The sequence below is a fragment of the Ornithorhynchus anatinus genome, chromosome 5 (assembly GCF_004115215.2).
Source record: "Ornithorhynchus anatinus isolate Pmale09 chromosome 5, mOrnAna1.pri.v4, whole genome shotgun sequence".
In the NCBI taxonomy this organism is placed as follows: Eukaryota; Metazoa; Chordata; class Mammalia; order Monotremata; family Ornithorhynchidae; genus Ornithorhynchus; species Ornithorhynchus anatinus.
Window position 1 is genome coordinate 8,785,148 of NC_041732.1, and position 18,943 is coordinate 8,804,090.

General features: G+C 42.9%; 1 protein-coding gene across 2 annotated transcripts in view; it reads left to right on the forward strand.

The window, feature by feature from the left end:
- GLCE (glucuronic acid epimerase) overlaps nucleotides 1–18,943 on the forward strand; it is a 110,078-nt gene that overhangs the window by 39,984 nt on the left and 51,151 nt on the right. For both annotated transcript variants that reach the window (XM_029066031.1, XM_029066030.2), the window contains one exon: nucleotides 1,171–1,262. The gene's annotated coding sequence lies outside the window, so the exon portion shown is untranslated. The remainder of the gene's footprint in view (nucleotides 1–1,170; nucleotides 1,263–18,943) is intronic.

Sequence of the window (18,943 nt, forward strand, 5' to 3'; positions counted from 1 at the left end):
AATTAGATGTCGTGGATTCTAATTCCAGCTCCACCACTTTTCAGCTGTATGACTTTGGGCAAGTCACTTCACTTCTCTTTGCGTCAACTCCTTAAATCTGTGAGCCCCACGTGGGACAACCTGATTACCTTGTATCTACCCCAGTGCTTGGCACATAGTGCTTAATAAATACCATTATTATTATATAACTGGCCGGATCTACCGTAGGAGTCTTTAGAATTTAACTGGCTTAAGGGAAATAAAACTCTGTAAACTGGGAGCCAGGTGGGTTCCACCCACCCTCCATAATTAAGGGGACCAAGGCTTGTGACACTGAGACAATTTTGTGACCCCCTTTTTTAAAAAATTGTACTTGTTAAGTGCTTACTTTGCACCAGGCACTGTACTATGTATTGAGATAGCTATGAGGTAATTAGGCTGCATACAGTCCCTGTCCCACATGGAGCTCACAGTCTTAATCCCCATTTTCCAGATGAGGTAACTGAGGCTCAGAGAAGTGAAGTGATTTGCCCAAGGTTACACGACAGACAAGTAGTGAAGCTGGGATTAGAACCCAGGTCTTCTGCCTCCCAGGACCGGCTTCTGTAAAGAAGGTGTTTTAAATGGAATCTGTTATGAAAGATCATATTCTCAGATTTGGTTCCTCTCATTCTTTAACTACTCTCATCATTTTAATTGAGGGTGTTTTCGTTTTGTTTTTTCTCCAGAGTACAGAAAGGCCCTATTATTATTTTAGTTTTTCATTTTCAGAATATTTCTGCAACTTGAAATAGACCAAATAACCTTGGCTTTTTTTTCTCCCTTCCTTGGAATCCTCTAAATACCGGATCTAAATCAGAATACTTCAAAATGTTTAATGAAAGCTCTGTCTTTATGATGCCACTAAGCAGATGTCAGGATTTACTCTTCAATTAGGTGGGATGGTGGGGGGAAAGCAGATTAAACTCCTTTGCAGTTGATGAGCAGCTTGGAAGAGCTGACATTTATGCCGGAGTCTCTCTCTCTCATTCTGCATTTCAGGAACCGAGTCTGGAAATTCGTCACTTTATCTTAAAAGCAGGCAGAGCAGAATAAAAGGATTTTTGCTGACTAAAATCCAAAGGACACAGTAAGCCAGAAAAAAAAATTTCAGCCTGCTGTCTCTTAAAATCATTTTCCTTCTTTTTTTAGGTGTTTGGATAGAGACTCGTGATTTGATTCAAATCTACTTCGAGTTTGAAATCAGAGATGCGCTAGAGTTTGGAGTCTTTCATTTGATTAAGGTAAGATGGTACCATAAGATTTTAGCCTATCTCCAAACCGCACCTTTCCAGGCTAAATTTTCTGTTTAGTCTATTTCCAGAGCATGAGGTTTTTGAAGTGTGCTGTTGAAAACGAACCACTGAAATAGGTAATGTTCCATTTAATGGCTTCCAACTGCAAGGAGAAGATGATTGTGTGTCCACTGAAAGGCCTTGGTGGTGATGACCGAGCTCAGTTGCTCATAGGAATGAAAGTAGAATGCCTGCTTATCACGAAAATTAAGTCATTATGGGGCATGCAAGGATTGAGCTACTGGTTTTAGTTTACAGTTGTTTGTTTTGGGCAGGGAACGTTTCTGCTCATTCTGTTATATTGTACTCTCCCAAGCGCTCATTACAGCCCTCTGCACATAGGAAGCGCTCAATAAATGCCATTGATTGATTGATTTGACTATCCTGTCTGAAGAGAATTTGGAGAATTAAAAAAAAAAATAAATATCGGAAAAACAAGACTGGTAACTTCTGGAAGTAAAGGAATCATTCATATCTGATTCAGTTTTATGTTATAAACTATTTATATTAATGACTGTCTCCCCTTGTAAACTGTAAGCTCATGGGGAGTGAACATGTCTCCCAACTTGGCTGTATTATGCACTCTCAAGCACTTAGTACAGTGCTGTGCACATAGTAAGCACTCGATAAATGCCATTGTTGATGATGATGATTCATTACTGAGCTAATTTTTTTTTTTTGGTATTTGTTAAGTGCTTACTATGTGCTGAGTACTGTTCTAAGTGCGGGGGTAGATACAGTGTAATCAAGTTGTACCATGTGGGGCTCAGTGTCTTAATCCCCATTTTACAGAAGGTAACTGAGGCACCAAGAAGTTAAGTGACTTGCCCAAGGTCACACAGCTGACAAGTGGCGGAGCCAGGACTAGAACCCACGACCTCTGACTCTTAAGCTCGGGCTCTTTCCACTGAGCCACGCTGCCTGTCTATTTGTCTTGTCTATATACAAGCCATGCTGCTTGTATATTTTGTGTAAGGGAACCGGTGTGGCTTATTGGAAAAAGCACTGGCCTGGAAATCAGAGGACCTAGGTTTTAATTCTGGCTCCATTTGCCTTGATGCATGACTTTGGGCCCCAGTTTCCCTCAATTGTAAAATGGAGATTCAGCGCCTGACCTTGTTTCTACATAGACTGTGAGCCCCATGTGGGACAGGTCCTGTGTCTGGCCTGATGAACTTGTATTTGCCCCAGCGTTTACAACAGTGCTTGATGAATAATAAGCATTTGACAAATGCTATCATTAGTAATTATAGTTGTTATTAATAATAATAATGTTAAACAGGATTGGGTAAGTTAGAATTAAAGATACGACAATACAATTACTTAAGTGCCAAGCGTGGGTTTTTAAATTGCTCTATATTTGTTTAGTGGGGTTTTCATTGCCGAACAGGGCAGAATGAGTGAACAATTTGTAAGTGCCATTTTCACCTCATTGCTCATATGAGGGAGTATGATTTTCTTTTATTTCCTGGTAGGCTAAAATGTAGCATTCAATTTGTCTTTCAGAGAAGGACTCTGAGGAGCTTTTAAGCATCTGGCTTAGGATAGAAGGTCTAGAGAAAGTAAAGATTTTAAAGAAAATGTGATATTCAGCTTTTTGGGGGGTTTTTTTGGTTAGTGATAGCCTATACTTTGAATCTTGAGGAATCGATTGCATATCGCTCACCTGTTTCAGGTACAATGTAAAACAAATCTCTAGAGAAAGAGGGTAAATCATGACAATGAGAGCCTGAAAAAGACATATGGAAATAATTTATCAGGCTTCTCTGTTATCAGATGGGTAAAAAGAGTGCAGAATTGTATCATATCATTAAAAAAAAGTTTGAAAGTATTACAATATAGTACTATGAAACTCGCCCACATTTTCCAAGCAAAGTGAGACCATAGAAGCTTTCTGCTGAATGCCAGCAGCAGATTTTAGTCAAAATTAAGTGAGGATTTTCTTTAATCTTGACTCATAGGAAAAAACCATTGAAGAGAGCATCCCTTTTAATCCTTGGTTTATGCATATATCTTGAGGCATATTGGATTTCCTAATTGGCTTGTATGATCTGTTGCTGTGCCTGCCTGCCTCCACATAAAATAAATTTAAACATGATGTTTCTATTTGTAAAATGGGGAAATCTGGAACGAGCCTCCATCAAGTCAGTGCCGTAGCTCTTTTTATGGTGGAAAAAAATCAAGCCGGTAACCAGGGTAATCTTAGTAGTAGCAACAGTAAGAAAAAAATGATGATGAAAGAATGTTTCATAACCTCTCGTATTACACTACGTCTTATTTATGCCCTTTAGCATCTGATATGGCCAATGTAAAATTCCTTAGTGCAGCGACTGAAGTTTATAGCATCCGATTGGTTTAATTTGTCATTCCTTCAGTAAGTCCAAGTCATTACTGACCTTTCTGAAAAACCCACTGATTTACATGGAAAGAGAAACCTGCTCCCATATGGTTAGGCAGATAATTGTTTAGGGTGGGAGATGGGAGGGGAAGAGTGTGTGCCCCGATTCTACTGTAATGTTAGGGTGGTGGTGTTTCCAGGTCCTGCTATATAGGGAAAAGGCTTTTAAAAATTATTATTTTTTTTAATGGCATTTAAATGCTTACTACATGTCGTAGTAAGCGCTGGGATGGTCACAAGATGTCAAGGTGGACACAGTCCTTGTCCCAAATGGGGCTTAAACTATTAATCCTATTTTACAGATGAGGGAACTGAGGCTCAGAGAAGTGAAACGACTTGCCCAGCGTTTTACAGCAGGCAAGTGGTGGAGCTGGGATTAGAACCCAGGTCTTTCGGACTCCGAGGCCTGGGCTCTATCCACTAGGCCATGCTGCTTGTGGCCTAGGCACAGGCATGAGAGCAGCCATTCCCTCCGAATCAACATGGCACTGCATCCAGACGAGACATCGCATGTTGTTGGAAAACAGTTTTCCCTAACTTTGCCCCAGTGTTCTTTTCTAGCTGAACTGACTGTATAATATGTTTTAAATAGTTTTTTCCCTCCCCTCCTCATCACTGGGATAATGAAGTTGGAGAAGGTGTACTTTTTGCTAGAAAGTTTGGCTCTGGGTTTTTCAGCATGTTTTGCAATCTGCTTACACGGGCATCATGAGTTCTACATTTAAATTGCGATGATTTGGGAATGAAAGTGTCTTCAGATTTGAATGGGGAGAGATGGGTGAAATTAAATTGCTCAAGAGATGGGAATCTTGAGAGCTTTAATGTGCTTGGCATTATACATATTTAGAAACAGTCTAGATTGAATCCTGTAGAAAACGTGCTGTTATTCGTAGGCTGGTGCCTTGAAAGAGTTTCCTTTTAAGTGATGGATGTTGCCAAATTGTAGTGTAAAACTACTCAAATTTTCCTGCCAAAGGAAAGGTCTCTTTTTCTTAATTGCCCTTCATTCAATTCAGCTAAATGTATTGTGAAATAGAGACCAAAATATGAGATACTTCAAGTTTGCAGGTATATTTTTTCTTCCATTTCATTGGGTTGCATTTTCAAATGTGTTTTTTTTTTTTCTTAAAAAAGTGCTGTGAGTCGTCTACCATGTGCAAATGAGATAGAAATAGATTCGTGCGTGTGTTTCCTAGAGTGGAATGCTCCTCTATCTTAAGAGCTAAGAGATACCTCAATGAGAACAACAGTAGATGAGGTTTTTTTGTTTGTTCTAAATTGAATTGGTTAAGCACTTGTTATGCGTCAGTCATGGTTCTAATTTCAGGGGGAGATACAAGTTAATCAGGTCAGACACCATCCTTACCCTACATGAGACTCTCATTCTAAATGGGAGAAGCAGTGAGGCCTAGTGGAAATAGTGTGGGCTTGGGGGTCAATGGACCTGGGTTCTAATCCCGCCTCTGCCAATTGCTTGCTCTTGGACAAGTCACTGAATTTCTCTGTGCTTCAGTTTCCTGTAAAATTGGGATTAAATCCTTCTTCCTCCTACATAGAATGTGAGCTCATGCGGGTCAGGGATTGACTTGTATCTACCCTGGAACATAGGACAGTGTTTGACACATAGATAACAAATACCATGAAAAAAGGGGAGAGCAGCTATTGAACTCCCATTTTGTAGTTGAGGAAACTGAGGCATAGAGAAGTTGTGACTTGCCCAAGGTCAGCAGGCTGGTTTTCAGATTCTCCTTTCCTCATGTCCCCAGAGAGATTTTAAACTAAAAAAGAGTTCTAATTCCTTAAGCATTGGAAACCTTGATCTGTGTCAGTGTGGCTCCTTTGAAGCATTAAGGCTGCTGGCTTAGAAACCAGCCCTCAAATCTACAAGGAATTAGCCTCAAAGGAGATTTCTGTAATAGCAAAGCATTTCTTGCTTGCAGAGATTTTTTTTTTTAAACAAGGATCTTATTATTATTTCACATATGTTCTTATGTAACAGTCTCTTTCTGGTGGCTAAAAGACCAGTTTTTCTTTTACAAGGATCTTATTAGTGTTTTAAACATGTTCTTATGCAACAGTCTCTGGTTGTTAAAAGACCTGTTTTTCTTTTCATTAAATATATTCTCTCTCTCTGTCTCTCACACACATACACACACATACTTTAAGGGAAGATTTTTCAAAAATAGGAGTTCAAATATCTTGTATCTACCCCAGGCCTTAGAGCAGGCCTCAACAACAGTAAGCACTTAACAGATGCTGTTAATAATGAAAACTATTATTATCATTATTTTTAAATGGGTTGAAGAGTATCTTTTCTGTAGAAGGGTCAGTATCATTTCAGAGTATATAAACTCCAGGCATCAATCTTCATTGTATTTACCCTAGGCCCAATAGAATAAAAATTTATAAGGCCTTTCCCCAGTCCAGGAAGAAAAAAGTCCTCCTCTTCACCCCATTCCAAAATTCAGTCATGAAAGGTAGGTCTGTGTCCTGGAATATTCTCATAATTTTCTTTTGACACAAGATGGAATCCAGTCTTGGATCTCATCCTACACACAGGAATCTTATGGCATGGCAGTTGGTTGGTGAGCGCTACCTGATGTTGTTTGTTCTTGTGTTTTTAAAAATGAAACTCCAGAAAGAACCAGGGTTTCCTAATGGTTATAGCATGGACCTGGGCGTCAGAAGGACCTGGGTTCCAATCCCGGCCCTGACACTTGACTGCTGCGTGGCCTTGGGTATGTCACTTATCTTCTCTGGGCCTCAGTTCCCTCATCTGGAAAATGGAGGTTAAGATTGTGAGCCACACATGGGATATGATCTGTGCCCATTCTGATTACTTTGTACCTACCCCCAGTGCTTAGGACAGTGCCTGGTGTATAGTAAGCACTTAACAAATGCCATTAAAAAAAAGCAGAAAAAAAAGCTTTCATTCATTCATTCGTATTTAATGAGTGCTTATTTTGTGCAAAGCACTATACTAAGCACTTGGGAGAGTACAGTATAACAATGAGTTCGACATCTCATTTTCTGCATGTCTGGATACCCCTTGCAGCAACATCTTCTCCAGCCTGTTACTGCTCTGTGCCAACTCCTTTATTCTAGACACTGAGACACATCCGGCTTAGGAAGAATTTGTCAGCAGGGAACGTGTCTACCAGCTCTGCTCTGTCGTATTCCCCCAAGCACGTGGTACCCTGCTCTCCCCACAGTAGCTCTCAGAAAATATGATTGATTGATGGATTGATTCATATTCTGCTAAGGCAACCTTCTCCTACTTTGTCTTTCTCCTTTACATCGTGGCCACTTCCCCCACAGATCTAGCCACGGGACATGGAGGCTGGCACATTTGAATCATAGGCAGTTTTCGGGCTGAAAATTACCTTCTCCCAAATGGGACTTTTCAGAAGTGTTTTCAGCAGAAGCTGCTCCTACACAGAAATTTGCATCAGAGCCTGTTTGCTTTGATGTAGTGCGCTGTGCTTTGACCATTTCCCAGGGGAGATGAATCTGGCTGCATTTCAAGGGCAGCCACCAAATAAACATCGCAGTAATTATTAGCATGCCACATCACCAGAATTCAGGTCCCCTGGAGGGAAAACTGTAACTAGAGGTAGTTCAGTAAATATTGGGTGAGGTGCCATGGAACTGAAACACTGGAATACATTTTTTTCCCAGTGGTATTTAAGTGCTTACTCTGAGTCAGGCACTGAACTAAGCACTGGAATAGATACAAGATAATCAGGTTGGACGCAATCCATGTCCCACATGGGGCTCACAGTCTTCATCTCCATTTTACAGATGAGATAACTGAGGTCCGGAGAAGTGAACTGATTTGATTACTTTGTACCTACCCCCAGTGCTTAGGACAGTGACTGGTGCATAGTAAGCACTTAACAAATACCATTAAAAAAAAAAAAGGTCACACAGACAAAAGGTGGTGCCGGGTTTAGAACCCAGATCCTTCTGACTCCTAGGCCCAGGCTCTATCCACTCTGCTTCCCATTGGCAATTTCTGTGTGCTATCGTGGCACAAAGAAGTCAGCAAACTGAAATCACTTCATCTGCTGTGTGACGTTGGGCAAGTCACTTCACTTTTCCGGGCCTCATGTCCCTCATCTGTAAAATGGGGATTAAGACTGTGAGCCCCATGTGGGACCTGGACTGTATCCAACCTGATTAAGTTGTTTCTACCCCAGTGCTTTGTACAGTGCTTGACACAGTAAGTGCTTAACAAATACCATTAAAAAAAGAAAAGAGCCTGGCAGGGAAACAGGCACAATCAGGTTAGAAGTCAGAGCATGAGGAATTAGGATTACAAATGGGCAAAGAAGAGCAGTCGTGAAGGGGACTTCTGATTAAAGTGTTTTAAATGTTGGAAAATGAGTGACATGCTAGAAATGCTTAACAGAGAAGGAAGTAGTAAATTCCCTATTTCATAGTTTATTCCTTTTTTTCCCCAGTGTCACAAAGAACAGCAACCCAACAGTTGCCACAGGCAGGAAGATTTGATGAGAAGTAGGAGTCTTCATGGTGCAGCCCAAATTTATTTGAATTCTTGAAATAAGTGAAACATAGAGGCCTCCTTAAAAAAGGGCAAATGCTGAAGCCCATCTCTGCTAAGTGGTTTCCCGACAGAAGTAATTCCGTTTTTACTATGTGCTTGGTGTTACTCAAACAATGTAGCAGCAATGTAGCATTTACTGTGCAATTAGGAGTGACGGGAAGCAATAATGGAGTTAGTATTAGGGTTTAAAATACCCTGATAATTGGGCATGAATGGATTGCCAGGAGTTCTAAATCTTTCAAGGACCTGAGGGAGGGGGATCTTGGGAGATTTCAGGGAGTTTTTGAAGGGGGAATTTTTCCATCCTAATCTTCCTGACTAACCTTAGACTGTGAGCCCCAAATGAGAAAGGGACTGCGTCAACTTGATTAACTTGTATCTACCCCAGTGTTTACGATGGTGCTTGGCACATACTAAGCGCTTCCCAAATTCCATAATAATAATAGTGGGGCCAATACTCACATCTGTGCAGGTAGAAAGACAGAAAGAAGCTGGTCTGAACCCAAAATATTCAAGGCTCAAGAAATAAGATGAGCAAGGAGACGGTTTAGGAGATATTTTCATGTGAGAAACCTTGGAGAAGCCGTGGCGGTTTTAAGTTACTGAAGGTATTTGTGACAATGTCTGACAATTGGCTGGTGGTAAACCTTGACAGTCAGTCAGCCAGTTGTATTTATTGAGTGGTTACTCTGTGCAGAGCACTGTACTAAACGCTTGGGAGAGTACAATATAACAATAAAACACACATTTCTTGCCCACGATGAACTTGGCCTAGGGGATGGAGCCCGGGCCTGGGAATCAGGAGGACCTGGGCTCTAGTTCTGTCTCCATCCCTTGTCTGGTGTGTGAACTTGGGCAAGTCACTTGACTTCTCTGTGCCGCAGTTGCCTCATCTATAAAATGGGGATTAAGACTGTGAGCCCCATGTGGGACAGGGACTGTGTCCAAACTGATTATCTTCATTCATTCAATAGTATTTATTGAGCGCTTACTATGTGCAGAGCACTGTACTAAGCGCTTGGGATGAACAAGTCGGCAACAGATAGAGACAGTCCCTGCCGTTTGACGGGCTTACAGTCTAATCGGGGGAGACGGACAGACAAGAACGATGGCACTAAACAGCGTCAAGGGGAAGAACATCTCGTAAAAACCGATGGCAACTAAATAGAATCGAGGCGATGTACAATTCATTAACAAAATAAATAGGGTAACGAAAATATATACAGTTGAGCGGACGAGTACGGTGCTGTGGGGATGGGAAGGGAGAGGTGGAGGAGCAGAGGGAAAAGGGGAAAATGAGGCTTTAGCTGCGGAGAGGTAAAGGGGGGATGGCAGAGGGAGTAGAGGGGGAAGAGGAGCTCAGTCTGGGAACGCCTCTTGGAGGAGGTGATTTTTAAGTAAGGTTTTGAAGAGGGAAAGAGAATCAGTTTGGCGGAAGTGAGGAGGGAGGGCGTTCCGGGACCGCGGGAGGACGTGACCCAGGGGTCGACGGCGGGATAGGCGAGACCGAGGGACGGCGAGGAGGTGGGCGGCGGAGGAGCGGAGCGTGCGGGGTGGGCGGTAGAAAGAGAGAAGGGAGGAGAGGTAGGAAGGGGCAAGGTGATGGAGAGCCTCGAAGCCTAGAGTGAGGAGTTTTTGTTTGGAGCGGAGGTCGATAGGCAACCACTGGAGTTGTTTAAGAAAGGGAGTGACATGCCCAGATTGTTTCTGCAGGAAGATGAGCCGGGCAGCGGAGTGAAGAATAGACCGGAGCGGGGCGAGAGAGGAGGAAGGGAGTCCCAGCACTTAAAACAGTGCTTGACACATAGTAAGCACTTAAATACTATTCTTCTTCTTGTTATCATTACAGCCTTTATAGAAGGCTCCCAATCCTGGTAGGAGGAAATTTTCTTTTACCTTGGTGGTGATAATATATGTGGATTCTTTCACTTTTCTCAAGCCCAAGGACTAGGTAGTAGGTTAAAGTAGGTCTCTTTTACCAGTAGCTGTAAAATATCATTTTTACATACACAGGTACATTTAGGACCAGGGATTTCAGGAAAAGTGGTAAGACTTTCTCTAGTAATATATCTTTCCACTAAAATCCCTTTAGCAATTCCCTCTTTAGTAGCAAAATTGTAACTTTCTATTTGAATGTTGCCCAAACGTTGTCATTATAATTTGTTGGGTCATTTCTTGGGTGACCTCTGGGTTCCAAATATGGGAGAAAACTTCAATGTCAACTTCAGTGGTGGTTCTAATTTGAAAGCTGGAAATTCTGAATTATGTATCATTTACTTAAGCTCACTGGACGTGGCCAGGGACCTTGTGGTTCTTGCTTAGAGTGGATTTCGAGACAAAGAGGCCGTCATGCCATCTTCCAAAAAGCCAATGGGTCTTGCAGTCACCTCAATTCTGAAAGACCCCTGTAAAAAGAAGGGGAATCCAAAGTGGAGAATCAGAGCACATGTTGTTACAGAAAAAAAATGAAAGCAGCTAGGCACCTGGAGAAGCAGTGTGGCCTAGTGGATAGAGCACAGGTCCATAAGTCAGCAGGACCTGGGTTATAATGCTGGCTCCGCCTCTGGTCTGCTGTGTGACTTTGAGCAAGTCACTTCACTTCTCTGAGCTTCAGTTCCCTTGTCTTAAAATGGAGATGAAGACTGTGAGTCCCATGTGGGACAGGTCCTGTATCTAACCTGATTAGGTTGTATCTACTTCAGGGCTTAGTACAGTGCCTGGCACATAGTAAGTCCTTAACAAATGCCATTAAAAAAAACCAAAAAAAACCCACAGACAACAAAACTGAATATGAATTGCTTATAGGTAGAATATTCTAGAAAAAAGTTTATCAGCAGATATCTTTCACATCTGTAAAGGCTCCTCCCCACTGTGTTTTTTTTTAATATCCCCCTCTAGACTATGAGCTCGTTGTGGGCTGGGAATATGTCTGTTGTTGTTTTGTACTCTCCCAAGTGCTTGGCACAGTGCTTTGCACTCAGTAAGCGCTCAATAAATGCAATCGAATGAATGAGTGAATTCATTTGGAAATTTCAGAGAGATTTAAGAAATGGGGTTATATTTTTGAATTTCGAACTTCAACAATGAAGATGGAGTTGAGGTGGTTCACACTATCTCATGCCCTCTCTCCTTGATATTGGCAAGGCATTTTTAAATCCCAGTTTCTGTTTAGCCTATGAAGAGGGCCCTGCCAGAACACACAGGAATGGTCCAGTCACACTGCTGCATTTGATTTTGGGCAGTGCATGGAGACTTCAAGTAGCACATGTGTTGTTCCTGAAGTTCTCTAGAGCCCATTAAAGCCCAGTTGAAAAGAAACCAGAATGAAATGCTTCAGTCAGCAACCTGGCCACCTGAGTATAAATAAACGAGCAGTGTGGAATTAGTGCTGCTCTGTGCCTTTAGGGCACTTTGAAGGAAGGTCAGCTCCTTAGAAGGAGGTTCTAACGCTCTAGTTTTCTCTCTGTGTTCAGCCCAGACTAGCTTTTAAAATCAGTTCCTGTGGTTTGAAGGTTTGTAGTTTGCAGCCTCACCTTTGACTGTGAATAATCCCATGGATATATCAATTAGTGGTATTTACTGAGTGCCTACTGTGTACAGAGCACTGTAGTAAGGGCTTGGGAGAAGACAATACAACAGAGTTGGTAGATAAATTCCCTGACCGTGCAAATAGGTTATAATGCACTCATGAGTCGCTTGCATCTGTATCTTCCAGACCGAAGGATCATTTATTAAGGGTTTGTAAATGTTGAGTTTTTTGTTCTTGCTTTTTAGTTATTAGTGCTGAAAAGTTGAATTTGGGGGATTTTCATTTTCTGTCACTTTTTTTTTCCTGTGTGAGTGTACGTACATATAGTAGATAATTATATGATACATTCTGTCTGAGAACAATGAACAAGTCTTGATCCTTAGACTTCAGAACTCCCACTCTGTGCTAAGGAACTTTTTTATAAAAATGGTATTTGTTAAGCACTTACTTTGTACCAGGCACTGTACTAAGCACTGGGGTAGATACAAGATAAGTTGGAAACAGTTCAGTCCCACATGGGGGCTCACAGGCTTAATCCCCATTTGACCGGTGAAGTACCTGAGGGAAAGAGAAGTTGTACCTGGCCCAAGGTACCCAGCAGACAAGAGGTGGAGCCGGGATCAGACCCAGTTCTTGACTCCCAGGTCCAGGCTCCAGACGCATGGCAAGACATGTGGTGGAGCTGGGATTAGAACCCATTTAGGCCCGCTGCTTGATTTTAATGATAGTGGTTTGCCTAGTGCTACTCAGCCCTGCTGGTGGTGTTCCCACCAAGGCACTGAGGACGATGAGCCAATAGGTACGCAGGGGCACAAAATGTTCCCCCGCAGTTTTTGGTGTGTGCAGGATGGATTTTCGTCTGGAGGGATGGCAGCAGCCTGGTGCCAGTGGACTGCCAGAACCTCACAGGTGGTTGCCTTGGTAGCCTCACTGCTCACCTTGAAGAAGCAGCGTGGTCTAGTGGTTAGAGCCTGGACCTGGGAATCAGAAAGACCCGGGTTCTAATCCCAGCTCCACTACTTGGCTGCTGACCTTGGACAAGTCACTTCTCTAGTGCACTCAATGCGGGACAGGGACTTTGTCCAACCTGATTTGCTTGTATCTACCCCAGCTCACCCCCTGCCCCCTGCGCTTAGTACAGTGCCTGGCACATAATAGTAGTGATGATAGTTATTAAGTGCATATTTTGTGTCAAGCACAATTCTAAGCTCTGGGGTAGAAATCCCACAGTTATCATTATTGCTATTGTTGTTGTCGTCTTTGTGATTAAAATCCAGTTCATTCATTCAGTGGTATTTTTCATTCAGTCCTATTTATCGAGCGCTTACTGTGTGCAGAGCTAACTGTACTAAGTGCTTGGGAGAGTACAGTACAACAATAAACGGAGACATTCGCTGTCCACAACGAGCTTACAGTATAGAGGACTGTATCTTGAGGATTCTTTCAAGGACTGTCCATCTCACAGACCAACTCGGGAGATGCTTTGACCAGACCCCTGAAGGCATTTCCCTACTGGCAGAGTCAGGGCTAGAACTCTGATGGTGTCACTGGTGGCATTGGGTGCAATGCCCTTTGCTTAATACCCGGGAAAGGACAAAAGCTGCGTGAAATACTTCATTCATTCATTCATTCAATAGTATTTATTGAAAATAGCTTATATTTTAATGGATCCAAAGCAATACGGCAATTGTCTCCCCCTCTGGCCTGGAAGCTCCTTGTGGGCAGTGACTGTGTCTACCAACTCTGTGGTATTGTTTGCACTCCCCCAAAGGCATACTATAGCACTCTGCAGACAGCCACAGAACCCAGAGGAGCAGTGTGGCCCGATGGATAGAGCTTAGGCCTGGAAGTCAGAATGACCTGGGTTCTAATCCAGGCCCTGCCCCTTGTCTGCTCTGTGACCTTGGGCAAGTCACTTCACTTCTCCTAGCGGTTAATACAGTGCCTGGCACATAATAAATGTTTAATAAATATCATTAAAAAAAGTAAATACTAAATACCATCGATTGATTAACGATTTGAACATCTCCTGAGCGCAGAGCTCCTCTGGAAGCATTTGGGAGAGATTGGGGGAGGCAGAAAGTGTGGGTCCCTGACCTCAAGGAACTTGTAGTAGCCGGAGTGTCTAAAGATGACCCCCACTGTTCGACTCACCCCTGGGTGTGGATAAAATCATTGCTGACAGTTCTCCTTTCATTCACTCAGTGAATTATTATTATTAACCTGGCTCTGCTTCTGCTTCTCTTTTGCAGTCAAGGTGGTCTCCAAACTTTCGATGCTGATGGTGTGGGTTAAGTGCTTCCTATGTGCCAAAAACCATTTTAAGCGCTGGGGGTGAACACAAACTTCGGCTGCAAAAGAGCCGTCCGGTTTTCCCTTGCCACACCTCACGCTGGTCTGGCCCGCTCCAGGTAGTGCCCAGCATTGCCCTGTAATGCCACCTAGCTGAGACTGCTCTGCCATGCACCCCTAAAGCCTTTCTTTTTTTTAAATGGCATTCGTTAAGCACTTACTATGTGCCAGGCACTCTTCTAAGTGCTGGGGTAGATACAGGTCAGGTTGGACACAGCCCCAGTCCCAACCTGGGCTCACAGTCTTCATCCCCATTTGAGAGATGAGGTGACTGAGGCCCAGGGAAGTGAAGTGACTTGCCCAAGGTCACACAGCAGATAAATGGATTAGAACCCAAACCCGCACTGCTCCCACTAGACCGCACTGCTTCTCCTCCCTATCTTCTTCGATGCCCGGTTCCAGTACCTCAAGACATTTCGGATGTACATCACCTTGATTCTATTTATTGCTATTGTTTTTGTCTGTCTGTCTCCCCCGATTAGACTGTAAGCCCTTCAATGGGTAGGGACTGTCTACCTGTTGCCGATTTGTACATTCCAAGCGCTTAGTACAGTGCTCTGCACATAGTAAGCGCTCAATAATACTATTGAATGAATTAATTTCATTTATTCAGTAGTATTTGTTGAAAACTTACCGTGTGCACAGCACTGTATTAAGAGCTTGGGAGAGTACAATATAGCAGCAAACAGACCCAGTCCCAGCACACATTGAGCTCAGTCTAGAGGGATAGATGGACATTAATATGCGTAAATAAATTACAGATATATACATATATACATATGTGCTGTGGGGATGAGAGGCGGGATGAATGAAGGGAGCAAGTCAGGGTGACCCAGAAGGAGTGGGAGAAGAGAGAGCAGGGAAGGATTTGTCAGGGAAGGCTTCTTGGAAGAGATGTGCCTTCAATAAGGCTTTGAAGTGGGGAAGAGCTATTATTGTTATTATTAATAATAATCATATTTATCTATCTGATAATTGGGTATCCTCTCCCCAACTGTCCTGCCCACCCCCACTTGTCCTGCCCAATGGACATGGGTGACCCGATTTCACTCTGTGTAAGCCTAACTGGTTTGAGACTGGATATTCCATCTACAGTATGTCTCATAAGGGAGAAGGCTGGATGTGACACATGAGAAATGCGAGTAAAGATTGAAGACTCCCCTTTTTTCTTTCTTTTTTTTTTTTGACACACACAGATATGAAATAGAGTTGCCGCTTTCCCTTATCGGCAAGACTGAGGCTTGCGGTTTTGTTTCGTGACGTCTTCTCGCTTGTCTCGCCGCCGACCTCTGGCCCACATCCTGCCTCTGGCCTGGAACTCCCTCCCTCTTATTATCCGGCAGATAATCACTCTCCCCCGCTGCAAGGACGTATTGAAGGCACATCTCCTCCAAGAAGGCTTCCCTGATTAAGCCCTCATTTCCTCTTCTCCCTTCTGCTTTGCTCTGATTTGCTTCCTTTATTCACTCCTCCCTCAGCCCCACAGCACTTACCAACATATCAATAATTTATATATACTAATGTCTGCCCATCTAGACCATGAGTTCGTTGTGGGCAGAAAATGTCTGCCCACTCTGTTGAGTTTACTCTCACTGCTTAGTACAGTGCTCTGCACACAGTAAGCTCTCAATAAACGCGATTGATTGATTGATTCATGTAAATCCCCTCCATAGATTACAGACCACCTCTCTGCCACCTTCAAAGCCTTATTAAAATCACATCTCCAAGCCCTCTTTTTCCCTATTCCCTTGCCTTTCTGTGTCATCTTTACCCTTGGATTTGCTCTCTTTAATCATACCACCCTCAGCTCCACAGTACTTCTGTATGTATTGGTAATTCGTGCATAGTAATGTCCAGCTCCCTCTCTAGACTGTAGGCTCTTTGTGGGCAGGAAACATGTCTACCAGCTCTGTTGCACTGTACTTTTCCCAAGCGCTTAGTACAGTACTCTGCATACAGAAAGAGCTCAAGAAATACCATTGATTGATTGACATATCAGGTTGTGGAGGAATTGACTCCTTAAATCACAGTTGCATTCTTCCAGTCTGGGCACAGGTCGATCTGGGCATCTCTGCCCTCAGTATCCTGAAGATCCAAGCCCTGTGGATCTTTCCGTTTCTCCAATTGGGAGATTACGAGCTCCTAGAGAGACAGGGACTGGGTCTAACTCCCAACAGTGTATTCTCTCTCCCAGCACTTAGTACAGTGCTCAGCACAGAGTAAACCCTTAATAGTGCTATTACTATTACTGCTTTTGAGTCTCTGTTTTGTTGTGCAACTACTATGTTTCACCAACTGAAGGGTAATAGGATGGTTTCAATCAGTCGTATTAAATGGGCACATACTATGTGCCGGGCGCTGATACTAGGCACTTGGGAGAGTACAAACAACAATATAACAGGCACATTCCCTGCCCCCAACAAGCTTACAGTCCAGAGGTGGGATGTTAAATGGACAGCAGATATAATGTATCGTATTTTTCATATGTAAAATGGACATTCCCTACTGGAAGGTTGGGTTTGCTCTCACTGAAATCCACAGCCTCTTAATAATGTTGGTATTTTGTTAAGCGCTTACTATGTGCCGAGCACTGTTCTAAGCACTGGGGTAGACACAGGGGAATCAGGTTGTCCCACGTGGGGCTCACAGTCTTAATCCCCATTTTACAGATGAAGGAACTGAGGCACAGAGAAGTTAAGTGACTTGCCCACAGTCACACAGCCGACAAGTGGCAGAGCTGGGATTCGAACCCATGAGCCCTGACTCCAAAGCCCGTGCTCTTTCCACTGAGCCACGCTGCTTCTCTATGCTGCTCTTCCCTCGCTCCCTCCACCCCCATCTATATCCTTTCCTTGGACTGAATTAATTAGCGTGGTATTGAATATGTGTCACACCTGGCTTCTTGCAAGTGAAAGCTCAGTGCTGAATAACCTGTAAATTAGAACAGTTAATTGAATTTGGGGTTTAAATATAGCTTCTCGAGACTGAAGTAAAAAAAACAATTTTGATTTTAGGGATAGGTTCTGCAAAAAGCCCTTTGTTAAGTCTTTAGTGTATTGTATGAAAACATTCATTTTGGTGGGAAAACTCATGTGACCTTTACTCCTGGCAATATGCCTTTTGAAATTAATCAGCACAGAATAACTCCAAGATGGCCTAGTATTGCAACCAAAGCATTCTGATGTCATTCAGTGACTAGCTGCATTCTAAAGGCATGTTTTCTCTCCTAATACCAGGTATTCATTCATTCATTCATTCATTCATTCAATAGTATTTATTGAGCGCTTACTATGTGCAGAGCACTGTACTAAGCGCTTGGGATGAACAAGTCGGCAACAGATAGAGACAGTCCCTGCCGTTTGACGGGCTTACAGTCTAATCGGGGGAGACGGACAGACAAGAACAATGGCACTAAACAGCGTCAAGGGGAAGAACATCTCGTAAAAACCGATGGCAACTAAATAGAATCAAGGCGATGTACAATTCATTAACAAAATAAATAGGGTAACGAAAATATATACAGTTGAGCGGACGGGTACAGTGCTGTGGGGATGGGAAGGGAGAGGTGGAGGAGCAGAGGGAAAAGGGGAAAATGAGGCTTTAGCTGCGGAGAGGTAAAGGGGGGATGGCAGAGGGAGTAGAGGGGGAAGGTATAGGATTGGCAAGCTTTAATGTGTGATAATAAAACAAGATTACTGCTCACGTGAATTTATGTAGCATCCATCTTCCTAAGATACCCTTTGGCCTTTTTTGGGAGAAGCAACATGGCTTAGTGGAAAGAGCATGGGCTTGGGAGTCAGAGGACATGGGTTCTAATCCTGGCTCCACCACTTATCAGCTGTGTGACTTTGGACAAGCCACTTAACTTCTCTGTGTCTGTTAACCCATCTATGAAATGGGGATTAAGACTGTGAGTCCCATGTGGGACACAGACTGTGTTCAACCTGGCACATAGTAGTTGCCTAACAAATACCATGATCGTTATTATTATTAGTACTGTCATGCAATAAGCAAGCAAGATTGAAACAGTGTCTTTGAAACTTCAGTGATAGGGCTAGCAGTGAACTCTGGCTGCATATGTTATTGATTTGTGATTGTCTATATTGGCATTTGCTTTTTAATGGCATTCAAGGGCTTACTATGTTCCAGGCAGTGCTAAGCACTGAGGTTACATACAAACCAATCAGGTTGGACACAGTCCATGTCCCACATGGGACTCACAGTCTTAATCATTATTCATCTTAACCAAATGCCATTTTCAAAAAAACCTAATCAGTCAATCAGTGGTATTTATTGAGTGATTACTACGTGCAAAGCACTGTACTAAGTTCTTGGGAGAGTACATACAGCAGAATCAGCATTCCCCTTCCTTGCCCACAATGAGCTTGCAGTGTAGAGGGGCAGACAGACATTAACGTCTGCTGTGTGACCTTGGGCAAGCCACTTACCCTTTCTGGGCCTGTTACCTCATCTGTAAAATGGGAAAACCTGTTTAATTTGCATCTACTCCAGCCCTTAGAACAGTGCTTGGCACATAGTAAGCGCCTAAAAAATACTATAATAATAATAATAATTAAAATTAAGTAATGTATAATATTTCATTTTACATTATGTACATGAATGCAGTAGATTACCTTGTGTCTACCCCAGCGCATGGTACCGTATTACTGTTATTATTACAGTGTTATTAGTATTAGGAACAGGGTTGCCTATGGGGAGTCACTGATGTGCAGTGTGGGAGCAGATCAGTGAAAAAACAGATTAAAATAAGCATCTGTCGAGCA